Raw genomic sequence first — 12,503 nt, 5'->3', positions numbered from 1 at the left:
ACACGAATGTACAATAGCACACTGGCTCAAGAAAGTTAAAACATCTAGGCTGATGTTATACAATAAAAACACAAAAATGTTATTTTGTGTACATATGTTTGGGCAAGCATGTGCGGAATCCATAAATTCAAATGGACGTACACCTATTAAACTTGAATACATATATCTGTGTCAGTCTCATTTGAAAGCTCATTGGCTTGAGACTTGTATTATTGAGAATATTCAGTGCCTGATATTGAATAACCAGAACGACAATTTTTGTCTAAATATTACGGCTAGCATTAAATGCTTCCATTGCTTAAATATAACACTGACATCTGAGTAAATATACTATAGAACAAAAGAGGTGTAGTTTTGTGATTAACAATACATTTAAATGTGCAGTACAAATTCAAAGTTATCAATGAATTTAAAGATAAAAATTCAAAGCTGCACTTAACAAACATGTTATCAATGACTAATAAGTCGAGGCAAAACTGCCTACGATCGAATGGTCGATTCAAATATAATAATGTTTCATTCACTCGCCAAAACTTGTTAGAAAAAGACTTGACAATAAAGGATTTCTTTACAGCTAAACTGTACATGCCATGACTTCAGCCCACCCAAAGCACTCTAATTGACGGACCATCAAGTCTGGAATTGAAGCTCATGTACAGGCAGTACAGTTGTATGAACTGTCGTTAGGAGTCTATATTATAATGGAAACTCTTTGAAAATGTTGTTCTTCAGAATCCAGTTGACACAGCGTAAGTCGTCTTGACCACATTACAAGCTGAAAACAGTGTAAAATGACTTAAATTTAAACACAAGTTATTTTGACTTCTTCAAAATTTATAACATGGTTGTCCTCATGACGTATATCAGCGATATTTGGATTTCTCCTCATGCAGAAATTCCGCATCATATCTTTATATTGACGAAGCTATAGACGGACTATGTTGAAACAAGTCAGTAATGTCCACTTATGTATTTATGTTTAAAGCGTTCTCTCCGTTTGATTTACGGTTCGTCCGTGCCCGGTTCTACCTTGTGCTTTTCTGTTCCCCTCCTTCTTTGGCACTTCGTTCTTGTTTCTAAATGACTGACTGACTGACTGACTGACTGACTGACTGAATGCATGCACATTACTTGTATCTGACATACTGGTGTTTGAGTATTCTTTGAAATCTTATCTTTCTCTCTCTCTCTCTCTCTCTCTCTCTCTCCTCTCTCTCTCTCTCTCTCTCTCTCTCTCTCTCTCTCTCTCTCACCTTTTATAGAAACTCCGTTTTTACACATTTGTAGTTGTGAATGTGGTCAGATGATTGCACAGGCACACAGTTGATGTCAGGTTAGACATTGATGAAACCTGGAATCGCAAAGAATGTGTACGATTTACTGTGCATAACGGATATTTAATCGTGCAAAATTGTTGTAACAGTATTTTAAGTAGCAAAGAGCGCTTGTTGCAAAAGGCGCTAAAACCGAGAGCCCAATCTTAAACCTTTAACATAGCTTATCATCTGTAAATTTTATTCAAAATTTACGATGCTGTTGAAATATTATGAGTAAGAATAAGTGCACGACAGTATCCAGTACAATATTGTTCAAAACATATGAAAAATATTTGTATTTCATGAAAATGTGTGAGCCTGTCTCTAATTTCTTCGTTACTGAAATACTGTTACTAATCTAAGTTTGTTACTTTGCCTCGACCAAAATGAAGTTTTTGATCGATTTTCTGTTTAGTCAGTGAGGGTCTTTGCAAATGTGCCATGACTCAATTCAGCGTTTATAATGCCCAAAAGTCACGATAAAGTAAGGGAGATTTCAAAAGTGCTCTAACTCAAAAGTCGTGAATTAGAGAAATGTATACATTTTCCTCGTATCTTCATAACATTTACACAAAAATAAGTTTTTTTAATAAATATTAATCCGATGAAAGAGGTATGTTATAACCTTTGTGGTTTTGTAGTTTTTCGATGAAAGTAATATTTCAATTTTACACTAAACTATCATTTTGTAAAATTTCAGCTTTTAAAATTTCGATGTCGTTACACTTTCCTTATAATTACTCTAATCCAAATGACCCCATTTAGCTTCCATCATGTTCAAATGAATGTTCTTCAATAAAGTTTACCTGGCAACCACGTCTATCCCATGTACTGGTTTGTTTGTCCATGTACGTGCAAATGATCTCTTTAACAGCCATCGAGAACTTCACTTCCTGTTCTGCAAATTGAATTCACAAAAACACATTTTAGCCAGAGTATTAAGAAAATAATGAACACACGACATCATTACATGATTACATGATTGTATTTCTTAATAAAGCCACAAATATCCAATTCAATCGAAACCGTAATGAAGGTGGCAGGAAATACTATTTGAACGTGTATGTTACTCACTCCCTGGAATAGTGAAGGTCAAATAGTAATCTCCAGTTGTCATAAAGTAGTCCTCGGGAATGACAATTTTCGAATGGTTTCCACTGAACTGGACACCAACAGAGAACTGGTATCCACGGTACTGATTCGAATACTTGACTACGTCATTGAATATATATGACGTGGCATTTCCATAGAGCGGTTCCGAGTTTTCAGACATAATGACAACTGCATGATCCAACTTCGACACCTGGTAAGGGAAATGCAGAGAAAAGATGGGAGGAATGAGACTTATAGAAAATATAAATTATATTGTAGATATCTTTTCCTTTACTACGTGCAGCATACATGAAGCTGATTTTCGTTTGTTTTCTTGATATTATTCCGCTGTTGGGCCTTTCCACTTCAATTGGTTGGGGGGGGGGTTATTGCACACTTTTAAAGCGAACAATTTAAATATTAAGATGTCGACACAGGTTTTTACAATTTGAAGAAGATTTACTTTGAGTGTAAAATGGCGTTGGACGTAAAACAGGCCGGAGTGTGTAAAATGAGTGTGTTTTCGTGTTTTGAAACATAACCTCATCCCTTCGCGAAAGTTATGAGGCCTGCCAAAATCGGATCAGAATAATCGCGTTGCGCCAGCGTTCGATCACAAACTCGATCGAATATGAACACCAGAGAGCAAGCAGCTCTGCGACATCTATGAATGCACAGTGGATATTACTACCCGTACCAGCCAGTTTATCTACAAAAAGTATACATATCCTCAGGCGTCAAATATGCCGAATTTACCATCTTAGAAAGAAATTGTGAGCGGATTAGGGAAAACGTGAAGTGAGTACACTGTATTTTATAAGCTGTAGCGTCTTAACCCGTTCGTGATTTTGTTGCTGTACGAATGAAACATTTCAAAGGTATTTACATCGTCTGCTTATATATTTTCGTTACTGGCTTGCCTAAATAAAACTAAACGTATTTTAACAACGTAAACGAACGCTTGACTTTCCACCAGACACGATCATGCCCTGTGAATCTCATAGGTACACATCGGAAATATAATATGCGCACCTTCTCTGTCGCGAGTATTTTCAGTGCGGTTGGATTTTTGTGGCTCATTTATGGCTGTAAACGATGTAATTCACAACCTAGATACTTAAACTCGTCAACAGGAAACTTGTCGTATAGCGGTTCTATCATGATGCACTGTCAACCGGGACCGTAATCTTCAGCAGCGTAGACGACATGAAAACACTGCACCGTATGGGACCAGCCGTGAACGATAATGACAGGTGTCGGCAAAACATACACATTTTCAATGCGTTCGTTTGTATGTTTTTGGTACAACTGTACTTGTATGACTGCAAAAACAAACATTTTGACCATAATCACAATGACGTTTCGGATATTACAAGTATTATTCGCTCAGCTGTTTTACATGTATATGAACGTACCAGCGACGGTCGATCGAGCATAAGCAAAGCTGTAAGTAGTTCGGTTACGGTGAAAATATAATTCGTATTTTAACTAGTTAAAATACGGGTTCATATCAGTATCATCTAAACAATAGGAGAATGGCGATACAGGCATAGCATGTACAATACAATACAATACAATACAATAGAATAGAATAGAATACAATACAATACAATACAATACAATACAATACAATACAATACAATACAATACAATACAATACAATACAATACAATACAATACAATACAATACAATACAATACAATGCATAAGGTAGACCAACCTTGAAAACTATTCCGTAGTATGTGACATCGTTTATTTCGAGATAGAGCCCTTCAACTATTGCATGTTTTTCATAGGCGGGGAAGTCACTCACAAATACAATTTGAATTGTTTCCGTTGTGTTATTCACTTTGAACACAGAAAAAATATGCATAAAATGTAGGAGAAAACACCACAAATAGAAAAATAATAAAATATAATGCGATAATAAAATATACAAAAATGATGAATGTATTGGCTGTAATTGGCTGCGTAAATTATCATTATCATTAAAATTATGGACCAATTCCTTTAGTTAACTTGAATGCATGCATATGAAACGTTCATTAAGAAAACATTATTTTTCCAATAAATACCGATAACAAGGATGTGTCACCTCGCTAACTGTGTAATGTATTTGTCTTGCACATTTTTGCCTATTGCTTGTATACGCGGCAACTAGGAAAACACTTTTGTCTGCAGTTTTTTTGCATTACTTGCCAGTAAATATGGTGCTATACTTCTGTTGTTCCGCACTTAACTGCAGAAGATCTTCCTGTCTCATTTCTGGGAGACAGAAGACAAAATGTTGCATTCCATTTGTTATTTATACCTTCTACTTCATTGCCTTCTCTGTCTGTGAACGACAACGCCAGCACGTCATTTTCCGAAGATACATTTCCACCATCATCTCTCTGCAAAGTTCTCCTTTTCAGACGTTTCACCTGTGTGAGATAATGATTGAGTGGTCGAACTTAGCTTCTGTTTGTATTGTAATGTCTTAGGTCAATAACAATACCACAAAGTGGTAATATTCTATCAACCTCTATTGATATCATCAACTGAACACCGTGATAGCTTTAATCATGATGTTAATTCGCTTCCGTACAAAATCCTGCTACTGCAATTGACATTATAACCAGATATGAACTGAAAATGCTCACATGTTTCAATATATTGCAGTTATGTGTAAGTTTGAACCTTTGCCACATGTTTGCAACTTCATTGAAAGTGTTATGATCAACATAATGAATAATATTCAGCACAGATTAATTCTAAATCCAAATATATATCCCAAATCAGAAAAGTTTATTCAAATACATTCAAGTCAATTCAAATAAATATCCCTGATTTCAGAAGTTCATTAAATATGCAAATTAAGAGTTTGATGAAGTTAAAATGCTTAATGACTTTCAATAATAATTATAGTATCTTAAATATAAATACCAAGTTTTGTCAATTTTGATCAAGTCAAATCAGATATACATCCCAAATAAGGAAAGTTGTTTAAATATGCAAATTATCAATTATCTTTTATGTCACCCCTTAATATCTTTCACAGCTGATATATCTTGATGTGATAAACATTTGTAGCGAATCTCATCAAATGTATTAAATATGCAAATGAGCCCTATATTAACTTGACACTGTTCAATGTTTCATAGCACAGTAGCACGTTTCACAAAATTTGGTGCCGTAATTTCAGTGTTATACTTAAATACAAAGTTCATTTAATATGCAAACGAACCCTTAATTAACTTCACACTACTAAATGCTCTACAACAAAGTTAGATGTCTGTCCGATCAGTATATGCAACAGTTTTCAACACATTTGATGCAGTTATTTCAGAGTTATATGACTAATTATCAAACTTCAGGAAATATGCCAGTGAGCTATTTATTAACTTACACTACTCAATGCTTCTCAGTACAATTGGATATTTATCAGATCAACATCTGTAGCAAGTTTCATAAAATTTAATGCTGTAATTTTGGAGTAATATCATTAATTACAAAGCTAATTAAACATACAAATGAACCCTTAATTTACTCCACACAACTAAATGCTTTACACCACAATTAGATATCTGTCGGAGAAGTATCTGCAGTAGATTTCATCACATTTCGTGCAAATGAGCTATTTATTAACTGGATACTGCTAAATGCTTCGAAGTACAATTAGATATTTATTAGATCAATGTCTGTACCCGATTTCACTGACTTGGGTTCAGAATTTCAGAGTTATATACCGAATTACAAAGTTCATTAAATATGCAAATGAAACCTTCACACTACTAAATGCTTTACACTACAGTTAGATATCACTCGGATCTGTCTTTGCAGCAGATTTCAGCACATCTGTTGCAGTCATATCAGAGTTATATGACTAATTACAAAACTTCATGAATATGCAAATGAGCTATTTATTAACTCACACTGCCAATGCTTCAAAGTATAATTAGATATATATCACATCAATATTTGTTGCAAGTACCATGAAGTTGGTGCAGTAATTTTAAAGTTATGTCACAAATAACAAAAGTTCATTAAATATGCAAATGAAAAGATAATTGACATGACACTCCTAGTATCATGATAATGTTCTGAGATTGTCATCTGTGAAATTCTCATGAAATTTTGTGCAGTATTTCTTGATATATGTCTACACTGTCATTACCGTCTCCATAGGGAAACCATTGTACGGAAAAAAACGATATTGCATAACTTCATTAATATGCAAGCCACACTGACCAAAATCTTATCAGTTCTTGCAAATAGCATATAGTACCTGTTCACTAAATCTGAATTGAATACGTTCAGGCGTTTTTGAGTTATCGTGTAAACAGACAGACACACAGACACACTAACACACACACTAACACACACACACGACAGACAGAGAGACATCGCTATGACATTAACCCATGTGTTCACACACGTGAGCTACAAAACTGATACAGATGGAATTCATCATAAAGAGGCTTTTTATGTATTTTTCTATTACTGACTGCATATCAAAAACTGACTTTGCAGCCATTAACCTTTAAATGACATCGGAGAGATATGACCATTTTGGAATAAACACTATGTTGCCAACGATGCTCCAAAGATAACATTTGTATTGTAGTTTGTGAATTTACAAAATGTACTCACTATCCTGTTTAATGGGCCTGCTTCCTCTGTTAGATTTATATCGTGTTTGCCTTCTTCTGGTATAATAAATCCATACCCAAAGCCTACTTCGATAGAAGAGTTGAACAACTTGCTTGCCGAGCCACTGTCCAAATTTAACAGCAGTGATGATGTTTTAAGTAGCAAGGGTCCAGTAATGGTGTCTTTGTTCAGAAGTATCAACGTCGCAAGTTTGTCTACAGTATTCAACAACGCTTTTATAAAGACATCAGTCTCATCACCGCTACTCTCGACTTCAGGGAATAAAGACAAAATGGCTGTAGCGACGACGTCTATTGCTTTTAACACGTCTGAAAAGAAGCACATGTTAAAGAAACTAATTGTGATAATGAAAGTTAGCGCGGACTTCGAATAAAAATTACTTCTTCTATTAAATTTCAGTTTTGTGTCATGAAAAGTAGGCAGCTTGTTGACTATGGTCAACTTATTCAACTCCATTATTGGGTTGATATAATATGACGCACAGACTCGTTAACCGTGTTATAACATTCAACATGACGAGCATCTGTGCAACTGCCTTGATAGTTATACCTGTAAAAAAATTATTAAACACACCTGTATTCAATTTTCTATAATTATGTGCTGTCTAGAATAATATATTTCAAACGCCTTGTATGAAACTGCATGAACTTCCTATCACTAATCATCGGGTGAATTGCTTTCAACTTAAAATTTTCTGAATCTTTGGTTTTATTTACCATTTCCTATGTCTTCGCTCTGCTCCTGTGACATGTTCATATTATAAAGACCAGTTACAGAATTTGACAATTCATCAAACGTTTGATAATCTGTCGGGAAAAAATGAAAGTTTTCAAAAGTAGTTTGTCTCGTTCAACGAACAACAATGTCATGGTTTTGGATCTCTTCCCGAAATTAATTGTCACATATATAACATTAACGAAACATTCTGTAAAGTTATGCGTCAGATTGATTAAGGGGAAAGTTCACTTGTTGTCATGTTTTTGATTTGTGCTTGCTTTGGGTCCGAATATATTGGAAATGCTGTTTTAACCATGACTCACTCGTTCGCTGTTTTTGGACTGGCAAAACAAAAGTAGAACAAAGGTAAATCGTGGGAAAAAGCGCCAATGTTGGCGAGGCGAAAAGTAAATACCAATGTCGTTATGTGTGACATGATCCCAACTGTAACACATTTTTCTTAACTAACGACACTTAAATCCACTGCAGTTTTAGCCCCAAACAAACGACTTTTGCTCTCAGTACAAATATGTAAAGCATTATTTAGCTGTGTGTATATTTGATGTACACATTACATGATAATGTGAATAAGAATTGTCGTTACGGACGTGTACTTACCTCATTTGTCGAAAAGGTCTCGTTTGTCCCATTCAGTGTGTCAAAAAAGGGCTTGATCTTTGCTATGTAAATGTGTTTGGGAAAAATTTAGAAAAAAAGAAGAAGAATTGCCATAAACCTCGCAATTTTTGTCCAAGATTTTGAAAAATTACCATGGGTATATATTTCACCATTATTAGTGGTCAAAGTGCATTCCCTAGTCATATGTGTATCATTTATTTAAAAACACGATAAGTACTAAAATAGGATAATGGGATGTTCATATTTTTCAAATTCCTCGAAAGTGTTATGTGCCCTACAGCAGAATGTTTCTATGGTACAAATTACTCATAATAGTAAATGTTTAAATTAAAAGGTTAAACAGGTAAGCTTACATTTTCAGATTAAACCGACATTACTTTGTCATCCAACTATTCAAAATTAGTTCCAATCGTGTTTAAAAGAAGATTTCCTAACGGAGAATGCTCTTAGATTTTACAAACTCATGAAATATTTTTGCAAACTTTTTGTAATTGTACATAAATAAGAGAACTGGCAAAAATGAGCGGTATATTTGGTTAATTACCAAATGTTATAGCTGCAAAGTAATATATTGAAAGTTTGAGATAAACCTGATGAGGTGTTTTCGAAGACCAAACCAAAATCTCAAATAACGTTCGAGTACATGGACTCGGAACTATAATTGCGGCCGATCAGCGGCCTGCAAAACCGATTTAAATCTAAACAATACACCGGCCAGCAATGGGTTTACGACAAGACTTTGACTAGGTCGCAATATATATATGCACAAACAAGTATGGAGTCATAACAGTATATTGAAATTGTGGCGTATATCTCAAACAAGGAATTTCCCTCTACGTTAAATCTCACGCAGAATATATAGCACGATTAATTTCACGTCTCGACCAATCAGATGGCTGTATTTCGCCATCAATATACTGGCATGATTAATTTTGTGTACACCCGTGTATTGGTAATGGTACACTTGCTGCTGCAGACGACATTGCATAAAACGAGAAAAGGCACGTGTCATAAGCAATTATTCAATAAACGAACCAATGTGGCTTTCGTCACGCGTGTATTTGTCGTTCCTAATTTGGCTACATGACAGGAAAGTTACCTGATCATTATTATTCTTCATGATCAGTTCTGCTGCTTATCTTTCGTATCACTGTCATACTAGTTTACCCCTTTGTGTTGCCGTAATGACAATATGAAAAAATAACACATAAAAGGAATCTGTTCGCTACTTAAATAGCTTGCTTTGAATTTATAAACACGGTACAATAGCTGATCGTAGTAACTGTGAGTTGCTCTTTGATATTGTTGTGAAAAGATCATAACCAGTAAGATTTGGTTCTTTGTTAACATTATCCGGCGCTCAGGGAAGTTTCTTCTCGGCTACAATCAATCGCGCATAAGGTGATCATTTGTAAATGTGACACTACATGTTAATAAGGACATTATTGGTATTGACTCTTGCACGCAGGAAAATGATCACTAGTTTTTTTTTGCAGCGTAATTCTGGAAAACACCAGACCTCGTCCCTGTACTTTTTTATCTGGTCCGCTAAGTGATGGATTTTTTGTTTCTTACTCTAAGGCACTATGGTTACCAAGAATCGTAGAAGGTGTTAAATCGAAGTAAAACCTTCAGATATTGTGGCTCAGTGCGAGTGGTTCAGTGAAAAATGACTCAAGACATGCAATTGTCTCAAAAGGTTGCTTATGACCTTGCCAACTAACACATATTCATTACAATTGTGAAAACATACTGGTAACAATGATAATTCTAATTTTTTGTACTTCAATCTTCCTTAAAAAATAGACATTTAAATGTTGAATACAATCACAGACACACATATTCACGATATTCTTAAATCCTACAATGTTACACTTACATGTCTGGCTTGTATTGTCTAATGTCTCTTACTTATAACTATCACAGTATTTATAGAAATCTCTTAATTTTCCTCTGGTTGGAAGGCAAGGGTACGATTACATATTGCAAGAAAAGTCTCTGTATATTTGTAAACGTAAGTTACCTTCAACAGTTACGGTAAATGAACAGTGTGCCATATTGTCAGAAGGATCCGACGCCTCATAAGACACAACTGTACTGCCTATTGAAAAGTTGCTCCCAGGCTCATGGCCTCCATGTATTTGTACAGTGCCAGAATTATCAGTGGCAACAGGTAGAGGCCATGTCACTGGCGTAATAGGGATATCGATGAAGGTCGATGTCGAAAGATCCAAAGGACAGTTGATTACAGGGTGCTCTGTGTCTGTAATCGGAAAGGAAACCATTGAAATGAAATTTTTAAGCAATAACCCCCGCCGCAGGAGGGTATACACGTGATGTTGGTACAATGCGCGACATATAGCAAGAGCCGATAGGCGAGTGCTATATGGAGCGTATTGTACCAAAATCGAGTGTATATCCGACTGCGAAGTGGGTTATTGCTATTATATTATATCAACTTGCGCGTCTTTGTTGTCCTACTTGGGTATTTTTATCACTCTAAGCCCCAAATGCAGAAAACGGACCGCTGAGACATCGAAGGTCGGAAATTCTGCCCCCGAGACCGAGCATTTTTATAAGTTAGCATTACGTACAGGCTCACAGTCTCCCACGATAAATACGCATTACGGTTTTACGTTTTTACGTTTCGCATGCAACACGAACACTATACTTGTCAAAATACCTGCTGCAATCACACAGAAAATGGGTCAAGATTTCAAATCAAAGAAAAAAGTAACAAAATGTTTTTCGTAAATTTACATAAGAACAATAGTCCTGGCTTTTTGGCATACTAAAAATAGATTTGTCTCATTCTGTACCGCATACGCGTATAATACCGTCGCGTAATTCTAGATGGCACAGTGAAGTTACACGATCTATTTTTGATGGATAATTTTGACGTTAATTGTACCAGAAAACAAGCAGTTTTGAAATAATCCAGACGTGCGATGACTGCAACTGTGATGAACAGTTGTAAAGGTGTGTGTTGCCCAATGCAGCGACAGCTGGACGCTGACACTGCCCCTTGCATTTGATGTCAAATTTCGTCGCAGTCGCCAGGAGTCATCAATTGTTATTTGGACTTCTTGGTCTACATCGTTAGGACACCCTGGTCTGTTACAGCCCAAACTTTGGTAAAGAATATCTGACATACCGTTACTGTGAGGAAGTGTCAATTTATTTGTGTATGAACGAATACTATCTTCATTTTAAAGAGCGGTACAGGATATATCGCGTCTCGACTCCCCAATATCGAGCAAAGTGCACGGTGCGCTGTCGCCCTAATATTTGTGTGCATCACAACCCAAATATGCTGCTTCAGAAATGTCTTTCATCATCGATCCCAACTAATTTACACCAAGAGGCTAGGTGAGTTACAGACCTACACTTTATCTGAGTATCAAAATTCGGTCTTCGGTCTTTGAAACAAAGTTGACTGTTTCGTTTTTTTCTCGAGGGTCTATGGTTTAGATAGGTACGTTCAAATGCATCGACCAGGCAATTTTCGAAAATGCTGGTTTAGGGGCCCGTTTTACCACCGGTATCAGTGCTAAAACGATATTTTAGCATCGCTGGAATGAGCTCTCGTCCAATCAGAATGGCGCATGGTAGCATGATATAATATAATCTAAAATAACTGCGCATTAATTTGATAATACATTATAAAAACGTACTTGACAGTGTTTCATAATCATGTAACATCATATTTGTGATTGATTGCTGTGTTGACTATCCTCGTACTATTTCGTTTTGTTATCAGTTAATGAGACAAAATTTCTACGATCATTCTCAACTTCCTGTTGATAAAATTCTCTGGAAGTCACTAAGTAATACATTCTGTCGTACAACAAATCACTACGCGATACCAACATGTTTTTCAGCCTGGCAATTACCGATGAGTGAGAGTACCTCTGAAGTTAAATCAATGTTAATGCATTGAGTTTCACATCACATGGCTTAATTACCTAAATTTATGAGGTATTTGAAGAAGAAGAAGAAGAAGAAGAAGAAGAAGAAGAAGAGAAGAAGAACTTTTTATTTTCAAATGGTACGCTAACAGCATAAATAAATGAAAGAGAATGATTA

General features: G+C 35.6%; 1 long non-coding RNA gene across 1 annotated transcript; it reads right to left on the bottom strand.

The window, feature by feature from the left end:
* Positions 1 to 1,268: 1,268 nt before the first annotated feature.
* LOC139147100 (uncharacterized) lies at positions 1,269 to 2,619 on the bottom strand. Its single transcript, XR_011555635.1, has 3 exons — positions 2,391 to 2,619; positions 2,123 to 2,214; positions 1,269 to 1,351 (listed from the first exon to the last, which is right to left on the bottom strand). It is a non-coding gene; the product is annotated as an uncharacterized lncRNA (long non-coding RNA).
* Positions 2,620 to 12,503: the final 9,884 nt, after the last annotated feature.

Source organism: Ptychodera flava, chromosome 2, assembly GCF_041260155.1.
Source record: "Ptychodera flava strain L36383 chromosome 2, AS_Pfla_20210202, whole genome shotgun sequence".
In the NCBI taxonomy this organism is placed as follows: Eukaryota; Metazoa; Hemichordata; class Enteropneusta; family Ptychoderidae; genus Ptychodera; species Ptychodera flava.
Note: the sequence above shows the minus strand (reverse complement) of the source record. Positions and strands in the feature narration are given on the sequence as shown.